This window comes from Otolemur garnettii, unplaced genomic scaffold (assembly GCF_000181295.1).
Source record: "Otolemur garnettii isolate 467f Iridium unplaced genomic scaffold, OtoGar3 scaffold00166, whole genome shotgun sequence".
Lineage (NCBI taxonomy): Eukaryota > Metazoa > Chordata > Mammalia > Primates > Galagidae > Otolemur > Otolemur garnettii.
The window spans coordinates 2,738,587-2,748,331 of NW_003852561.1; the positions used below are offsets into that span (position 1 = coordinate 2,738,587).

Consider the following 9,745-nt stretch of genomic DNA (forward strand, 5'->3'; position numbering starts at 1 on the left):
AAACTTTTTCAGTAAAATAATTTGTCATCTGCCTAAATTCATCACCCAGGAGCTGTAATTTTTCAAAATTTGGCCCTTTTTTTTTTTTTTTTTTTGCCTCTTTAAATATATTGGTGTATTTTGCTTGCCATATCAGTAGGGGTTTTTTTGTTTTGTTTTGCAGTTTTTGGCCGGGGCTGGATTTGAACCTGCTACCTCTGGTGTATGCGGCCAGCGCCCTACTCCTTTGAGCCACAGGCACTGCCCAAAATTCAGCCCTTCTTAAAGACTTAAAATTGATGACTTTACTCTTCTCTAAAAGTTGCTGTTATGCTTTGAGTCACCATTAAGATAAATAAGTTACTGACTTACAAGTGTTCTTGTGCATAGAGAAGTCATCTAGATACTAGATCTCAAATTTGTTGAAGTGCCAGAGCACCTGGTGGTATCCTTGCAGATTTAATTCTAATTTTTTTTTCTTTTTTTTTTTTTGAGACGGAGTCTCACTTTGTCACTCTTGATAGATTGCTCACAGCAATCTCCAGCTCTTGGGCTTAGGTGATTGTCTTGCCTGCGCCTCCCCAGAAGATGGGACTACAGGTACCTGCCACAGTGCCCAGCTATTTTTTGGTTGCAGTTTGGCCAGGGTCGGGTTTGAACCCACCACCAGTGGTATATGGGGCCGGCGCCCTACTCACTGAGCCACAGGTGCTGCCCTTAATTCTAATTTTTAATAAAACAAGCAATTTTGCTGACAGAAAGCATAACTGTATCATAAATCTATAGGATTTTCACTATTTAAATAAAATAATGCATTCATTTCCTAAAAGACACTACATGTTTACAGGATAAAACTGAATAACCTTAAGTTTACGTGTCAAGTCTGGGGAGAAACGTGAGTAGGCTCCATAGGGCAGTTTGGTATGCCAGGTGTGATGTCTACTTAACTTTTTCTGGGGGGAGTGGCGTTTGGGGACTATGAGTAGCCAGAAGTTTTATGGCAAAGGAAACAAACACTAGAAAAATTGAAATTTTTTCCCCTAAGGTTAGGAGAAGATAATATTCCTTTTTAGTTATAGAACCATATTGTTTAGTCTGACACATTAACCAGGGGTCCTCAAACTATGGCCTGAGGGCCACATGCAGCACTCCGAGGACATTTATCCCGCCCACCCTGCATGTTTTTGCTGCCGCTGTGCCTGTCCTGCTTAGCACTCAACTTGTCCCGGCCCGCAGTCCGGCCCTCCAGTGGTCTGAGGGACAGTGAACCGGCCCCCTGTTTAAAAAGTTTGAGGACCCCTGCATTAACCTTTCCTAATTTTTTTATCATCAGATGCCTCTTTTATTTCTTTTTCTTTCATCAAAGTCAAATACTGGGGATAGAAAAAAGGTATAGACATTGTAAGTGATATTATCTGTGTATTATATGTTGTATTACATATTTTGAGTACCTCTTAGAATCGCAGAAGTCAAATGTGACTTGTATCCATCTTTTGTTGTTGCTATTTATTGAGTATTATGATTTTAATGTAGTTTTTTCCTTTCTTAAATGTGCATGTATGTTTTTTGGCACCCTCTGTAGTGTTTTGCCCATCTGAAGTTCTAATAAGCATGGAATAATCTCTAGTTGCCATAATTCTAGCCAAAGAAACTTGACGTTTCAAGTGGTTTCTGAAATCTTAGGGTGGGTAAATAGAGTCTTGGTGGTTCTATTAGGAAACTGGACATGTTGAAAATTTAATGATGCAAATATGTGATTTTTTAAAAGTGGTGATCAATAACTAAATTAGATTTTGAGACAATTGGGGTGAAAATATATCTGAAGTGTATAAAAACTGCTTTGCATAATACCTTGTTAAATATAATATCTTTAAAGATAAACCTGTTCTTGGCTAGCCCTTCTTGTCTGTGTTGTTCTACATTCAAGGTTAAGTTTGAGCAAATGGAGTAATGTGAATGTAGCATGCGGCAATTCACTACTATGAATATGGGCCATGATGGTCAGGATGTTCGTAGTTTTTTTATTTATTATTTATTTATTTATTTATTGTTGTTGTTGCAGCTTGGCCAGGCCTAAGTTCGAACTTACCACCCTCGGTATATGGGGCTGACACCGCATTCACTGAGCCACAGGCACCACCCAGAGAATTTTGTGGCCATGTTTTTTGTTTGTTTGTTTTGCAGTTTTGGAGTTTTTGGCTGAGACTGGGATTTAACCCACCACTTCCGGCATATGGGGCTGGTGCCTTACTCCTTTGAGCCACAGGCACCGCCAGGATGTTCGTAGTTTTGGGGGGGAGGCTTTTTGTTTTATTTTTTTGTGATAGAGTCTTATGATGTTGCCCTTGGTAGAGTGCTGTGGCATCACAGCTCATAGCAACCTCAAACTCTTGGGCTTAAGTGATTCCCTTGCCTCAGCTTCCTAGGTAGCTGGGACTACAGGCGCCTGCCACACCTGGCTATTTTTGGTTGCAGTTGTCATTGTTGTTTAGCTGGCCCAGGCCGGGTTTGAACCTGCCAGCTCTAGTATATGTGGCCAGTGCCCTAACCAGTGATCCACAGGCGCTGAACCAGGATGTTCTTAGATTTTTTTGTTCTCTGGTATTAGTCTTTAGAGGACCCTCATTAATTCGTACCATCTTTAAGGCTGATAGTAACCTCTTTGTATAGCATTTCTACATTCTAAAGGAAAAATAACCTTGTTACACTACTATGGTTTTGCTATAGATCAATTATGATATTATACATCTCTTTCAGACTTTGTACCCTGTCCTCCTCTATTCCTTGCCCTTATCTGTTAGGTTGGTAAGGATTACCTAAAACTCATGCAAAAAAAAAAAAAAATGCCCAGGTGTATTGCCTTCTCCTTTGTATTCAGTAAGGTATAATTCTAGACCAAATTGGTCATGAGAGGTTCTATTTAAAATTTGCACTTGTGTTTCCTGCTAGAGAAATGCTGAGAATTTGAATCTATTTTAGTATCAGTCTTGGAGTTCTTGTTTGATTCTAATCTTAGCCAACCTCACAGTTTAAAATTGGATCTGAATTCAATTATTTGTGAGCGCAGTGCTAGACACAAACTAGATTCTCGTATCTTGAATTGACCTAAATCCACACATTGGCTTAGGATTGATTTTATTTATCCAATGGAAAGGAACACTTGCTTTACTAGGGCTAACAATCTCTTAATTTGACCTAGTTGTGATAGTCTTTATCAAAGGTACACACAGACTGACTTCTGAGAGTAAGGAAACACAAGATAACATTTACCTCATAATCATTGCACAGTCTGGGTGGGTATAGAGATGTGTTTGTGTATATATATATAAATCAGTAGTTGATACTTGGTTTGGGGATCAACTTTTGAATTTGCCTAAATTTGCTAAGAATTTATGAGTTCTATTTAAAGATATCTGGGCCAGAAACTAGAGCCACTTGTGTTTAAATGCTAATTGCTATTCTGTGCACAGCTCAAGGTTCGGGTATTTTCTCTTAAGCATTCCTCTCTTCCCTTTCCAACAAAAAAAAGGGAGGAATTGTTCTGAATTAGTTGATTTCTATAGGAATTAAGTCTGTATGTTTGAACAAAGCAGAAAAATGTAATTTAAAGATAAAAATTATTTGACAACTTGAGATTCTCTATAGAAAATCTAAATAAGAATTTTAAGAAATGGATTTTTTCCTGAATTATCTAGAATTCTTGAGATTATTCTCAAATTGGTTTCATAGGTATATAATACATAGGGACAAAACTGTTTATTTCTGGTAATACTGATAGGACAACTCTTAGAATTATTTAATAGCCCCAAACCCAGATGAAACATTGGTTTCCAGGGTGGCGCCTGTGGCTCAGTGAGTAGGGCGCCGGCCCCAAATAAGGGGATGGCAGGTTCAAACCGGCCCCAGCCAAATTGCAACAAAAAATAGCCAAGCGTTGTGGCAGGTACCTGTGGTCCCAGCTACTTGGGAGGCTGAGGCAAGAGAATCACCTAAGCCCAAGAGCTGGATTGCTGTGAGCTGTGACACCATGGCACTGTACCGAGGGTGACAAAGTGAAACTTTATCTCTAAAAAAAAGAAAGAAAGAAAGAAACATTGGTTTCCAGATACTCTTCAAGAAATGTCCAGTACAGACTTATCATGAGTATATATTTTTTGTTTTTTGTTTGTTTGTTTTTGAGACATGGTCTTATTATGTCACCCTTGGTAGAGTGCCATGGTGTCATAGCTCACAGCAACCTCAAACTCTTGGCCTTAAGCAATTCTCTTGTTTCAGCCTCCCAAGTAGCTGGGACTATGGTAGCTGTGCCCGCTGCAACACCTGGCTGTTTTTTTATTGTAGTTATCATTGTTTAGCTGGCCTGGGCTGGGATTGAACCTGCCAGCCTGGGTTCATGTGGCCTGTGCTATCACCACTGTGCTACGAGCACCAAGCCAAGTATATTTTTTTCATCTCAGTTGAGATTAACTTGCTGTCGAACATTAGATTTTTCAAATCTTACTGCAGGATAAAATTGCTGAGTAAGGAAGATGATAAATAAGAAAACGACTTTGTATGTAAAGGAGCTAAAATTATTAATTTGCTTTAATGAGATATTATTAATTTTTTATTAATAATAAAAGTGAACATCTACTCAGAACTGGAATTTACTAAAAATTTTGTTCAACATACTAGTAAATTAATACCAACTGTTGGTGAACTGATTAGTATTTGATTTATGTGTTGCTATTCTCTTAACTTATTTTATAGGTGTGGAAATTCACTGGGGCTTTGATCAAGCAAATGCTAAAAAGGTATATTTATTTATACACTGTTTAAACATTGTTATTAGAGAATTTAAACTGTTTTCCTTTCTTTAATCAGGAGTAATAAGGAACAATTCTATACTTCAGATCACAAAAGAAGGCAGTGTCACAATCATTTCTGTTACTCCATATTTACCCACTCCTTTCTCCTGCTTCCTGAAGGCCTCAATCCCTCTTCTGCATTTTTCTCCAGTGTTTGAAATACCAAAATAGGTTATCTGCACTCGTTTTTCCAGGACACAGGCCAAAAGCATGTAATTTTCAATCTACTTAGCAATCAGAAACTAAGTCTACAATATTCATGTGTTCTACGGTTGGAAATAAACCTAGACTACACTTAACTAGTAAAATCTTTCTGTTAAGAAAGGTCATTCTTGGGCAGTGCCTGTGGCTCAAAGGAGTAGAGCGCCAGCCCCATATGCTGGAGGTTGCGGTTTGGCAGGTTCAAACCCAACCCCGGCTGAAAACTGCAGGAGAAAAAAAAGTCATTCTTTTTAAGTGAGAGTATAGCTCTGGTTATAAAACTCCTGAAGAAATAAGGGAAAGAGAAAATGGGAGCTTTTTTAGACAAATCACGTACCTTAACTTTGGCAGCCATGTGTTAATAGTCTGATGGTTTCTATACAACTAACTCATCAAGATACAATGTTTACTCACTGCAGTACATTTCTTTAGAATGATATGATTAATTTTTCTTTACATTTTAACCAAAATGAATTTACATAAAATGGGAAGGCAAAAGCTAGTGAATTACATCTAGAATTCCAAAAGATACACTTTGATGTATCTCACATTTCTAAGATGCCCCTGTACAAATCATTCATCTAGTCATAAATAGGAAGAATTTATATTTGGGACTATTATGGAGACTGGCTAATGGGAGAGGCCTCAGAAAGACCAGAAAAAGTGGAGATGTCCAGATAGCCAGGAGACAGGGGTGAAAGCTGCTTGGAGAGATCTGTGAGATAATCTTTCTTATGTACAAAGCAGTAAACAAGGATCTTTTACTTTTTGAACAGAAGGTGATTTTAAAGATGTTCTAACCCAGGATTTTCAGTGTTTCGTTGGGTAAAAGTAGTAGAAAGAAAGATATTTTTTGTCAGTCAACAAATCAAAAAACCTACAAGAATAAGAATAAGGCATAAAAAGACAGGCCTTTAACTAACATTAAAGTCTAATCAATCACCCTTTTAGTAGCACTTCACTATATATAGTATCCACAAATATAACAAATTCAACAAATTCTAGATACAGTAAGATCATTGGCCACAGACAGCAGAGTGTATTTTCATATATATTTTCCTACTTGTCCATTTTATTTTACTTTATTTTATTTTATTTTATTTTTGAGACAGAGCCTCAAGCTGTCGCCCTGGGTAGAGTACTGTGACATCACAGCTCACAGCAACCTCCAACTCCTGGGCTCAAGCAAGTCTTCTGCCTCAGGCTCCCAAGTAGCTGGGACCACAGGCGCCCACCACAACACCCAGCTATTTTTTGATTGCAGCCGTCATTGTTGTTTGGTGGGCCCAGGCTGGATTCGAACCCACTACCTTAGGTGTATGTGGCTGGCGCTTTAGCCACTTGAGCCACAGGCGCTGAGGCCCTACTTGTCCATTTTAGCCAAAGGGAAATTCTTAGTTCTTCTAATATGTTCTTTTGTTCTGAACACTTTCATTTAAACATTGAGAAAATGAAAATGTATAGGCTTGGTGCCTGTAGCACAGCAGGTAGGGCATCAGCCACATACACCGGGGCTGGAGGGTTCAAATCCAGCTTAGACCTGCTAAACAACAATGATGACAACAACAACAACAACAAAAAATAGCCAAGCATTGTGGCAGGTCACCTGTAGTCTCAGTCAAAGTCTAGCCAAATAACTTGTGTCATTTCAGAATGCAGCAAGAGTTTAAATTAGATAAGCTGATATGAAGAATCTTGATTTGGGAATCTGACTTGTGGCTAATTCAAACATAATTTGAATCTAGATTAGTAAAGTGTTAAGAGTAAGATGAGTTATATTCCATGTCATGTTTATCATAATTAAAACATTTCTCCTTTTGATTACTTGTGATATTAGGTACTTTGAACTTTATATAGTTTCAACAACAAAAAAATTAATATTCAGGTACAGTAGTGGTCTGTCTTGATGTGGATAGATTTCTCCATATTGAGCCATTACTGAGATAACCTCTAATTAAAAGTGTATTTTACATGTGTGCTAATGCCTATTATGAGAGCTTGGAATCTGAAAGTGATTCTGTGCATAAACAGATTTTTAAATGTTAGCACATGTACACACACGGACAGCCTTAACCCATGAAGTTGGATGACCCAGAATGAAGTAAACATGAAGTATGAGTGATTAGAACAATCTTTAAAGAGGTAGGAAGAAACCACTTTTTTTAGTTAGTAATAATAAATTTTAAAACTAATAAATTATTTTTATTTGGGCTCAGCACCTGTAGCACAGTGTTTGTGGCACCAGCCACATACACCAAGGTTGGCAGGTTCGAACCCAGCCCAGGCCAGCTAAACACAATGACAACTGCATCAAAAAATAGCTGGGCGCCTGTAGTCCTAGCTACCTGGGAGGCTGAAGCAAGAGAATCACTTAAGCCAAAGAGTTTGAGGTTGCTGTGAGCTATGATGCTATGGCACTCTACTGAGGGCGACAGCTTGAGACTCTGTCTCAAAAAAAAATATTTAAAAAATATTTTTCTTTGTGGGTGGTGCCCATGGCTCAATGGGTAGGATGCCAGCCCTATATACTGAGGGTGGCGGGTTCAAACTTGGCTCTGGCCAAACTGCAACAAAAAAATAGCCAGGTGTTGTGGCAGGCACCTGTAGTCCCAGCTACTTGGGAGGCTGAGGCAAGAGAATTGCCTAAGCCCCAGAGTTGGAGGTTGCTATGAGCTGTGACTCCACAGCACTCTACCTAGGGTAATACAGTAAGACTCTGTCTCTAAAAATAATAATAAATAAAAATAAAAATAATTTTTCTCTGTACAAAGCTTATTAAATTAGCTTTAATGCTAATGATAAAAAGTTTGGTTTACATTTTGAAATTTTGGATTAATGTGAGAGTACATATAATTAAGTTACATTGTTTGTGTTTATAAGGTAAAGTCTGAGTTGTAGTTGTGTCCTTCACCAAGGAAGTGCACCATATACCCGTACATTGTACCCCTTAGGTGGGAACTTAAGAAACCCCTTCTCTTCCTTCCCCCTTCTTGAATTTGATTATGTTTTTCTTTAATGTGGACCCGTGGTTGTTAATCTACTAATTTCAATTTATTATTGAGTCCATGGGATGCTTGCTTTTCCATTCTTGTGATGTTAGCTTGGGGCAAAAGTAATTGTGATTCGGACCCATAAATTTTAAATCATTATAACTAGACTTAACACATCTTTATTAATCAAAATAGGCACCATTATGATCAACACATTGTTGCCAATGAGAGATAAGTTTCTTTCTTCCTATAGCATAAAAATCCATGCTGTGGAATCCATAAAAATTCCGTAAGCTCTTGGAAAGCGTTTTCTTGGCTTTTGTTTTTGAGACAGAGTCTTACTCTGTCACCCTGGGTAGAGTACCATGGCATCATCATAGCTTATAGCAACCTTAGACTCCTGGGCTCCAATAATCATCTTGCCTCTGCTTCCCAAGTAGCTGGGACTACAGGTGCCTGTCACAACGCCTGCTAGATTTCTATTTTTTTTTCTTTTCTTTCTTTCTTTTTTTTTTTGTTTTTAGTAGAAATAGGGGTCTTACTCTTGCTTAGGCTGGTCTCGAACTCCTGAGCTCAAGCAGCCTACCCACCTCAGCCTCCCAGAATGCTAGGATTACAGGTGTGAACCACCCAGCCTGGCTGAAAAGCATTTTCTGCATCCTTCTGGTTATAGAAGTGTTTTCTATGCTAAATAGTTGTCGAGATGCTTGAAGAAGGGGCAGTCAGTTGGCACAAGGTCAGGTGAATATGGCCAAGGAAGCAAAACTTCCTAGCCCAGTTTGTTCAACTTTTCAAGTGTTGGTTGTGCGACAAATCAGGCCCTTTCTGTTGACCAGTGCCAGCTGCAGGCCTTGCAGTTTTTCGTGCCCCTCGTCAATTTGCTGAGCAGACTTCTCAGACATAATGGTTTATATTATACCTGAGAATGATATCAGACCACCAGCAGGTCACTGAACAGTGATCTTGACCTTTTTTTGGTGCAAGTTTGGCTTTGGTAGTGCTTGGTAGATTTCTGTCAGTCCAGCCCTGAGGTGGTCATTGCCAGTTGTGGTATGAAATCCACTTTTCATCGCACATCATAATGAGTTAGAGAAATGGTTTGTTGTTGTTGTATAGAATAAGAGAAGATGGCACTCGAAAATGACAATTGCTGTGATTTTTGGTCAGCTCATGAGGCATGCACTCATCGAACTTTTTTTTTTTTTTTTTTGAGACGAAGATTCAAGCTGTCGCCCTGGATAGAGTGCCGTGGCGTCACAGCTCACAGCAACCTCAAACTCCTCGCTTAAGTGGTTCTCTTGCCTCAGCCTCCCTAGTAGCTGGGACTACAGGTGCCTGCCATAACACCGGGCTTTTTTTTGGTTGTAGTTGTCATTGTTGTTTGGCAGGCCCAGGCTGGAGTCAAACCCACTAGCTCTGGTGTTTGTGGCTGGAGCTTTAACTGCTTGAGCTACAGGCACTGAGCCCAAGCCTTTCCAGTTTGCATCAACTGTTCCAATAGTTGTAGAATGGTCGATGCTGAGTAAAGGCAACTTCTTGTGTACTTGTCAGAGGATCAGCTTTGATGATTACTCTCAGTTGGCTGTTGTCAACTTCCCATGGCTGGCCACTATGCTCCTCATCTTCAAGGTCCTCCTCTCCTTTGCAGAACTTTTAAATCTCCACTGTGCTCTGCGTTCATTAGCAGTTCCTGGGCCAAATGCATTGTTGATGTTACAAATTGTCCCT

At 39.2% G+C, this 9,745-nt stretch overlaps 1 protein-coding gene across 2 annotated transcripts in view; it reads left to right on the forward strand.

The window, feature by feature from the left end:
- KLHL24 (kelch like family member 24) overlaps positions 1-9,745 on the forward strand; it is a 43,975-nt gene that overhangs the window by 3,600 nt on the left and 30,630 nt on the right. The window contains exon 2 of one of the 2 annotated variants that reach the window (XM_012811591.2): positions 4,729-4,772. The exons of the other annotated variant lie outside the window; for it this stretch is intronic. The gene's annotated coding sequence lies outside the window, so the exon portion shown is untranslated. The remainder of the gene's footprint in view (positions 1-4,728; positions 4,773-9,745) is intronic. 2 annotated transcript variants of the gene reach the window in all.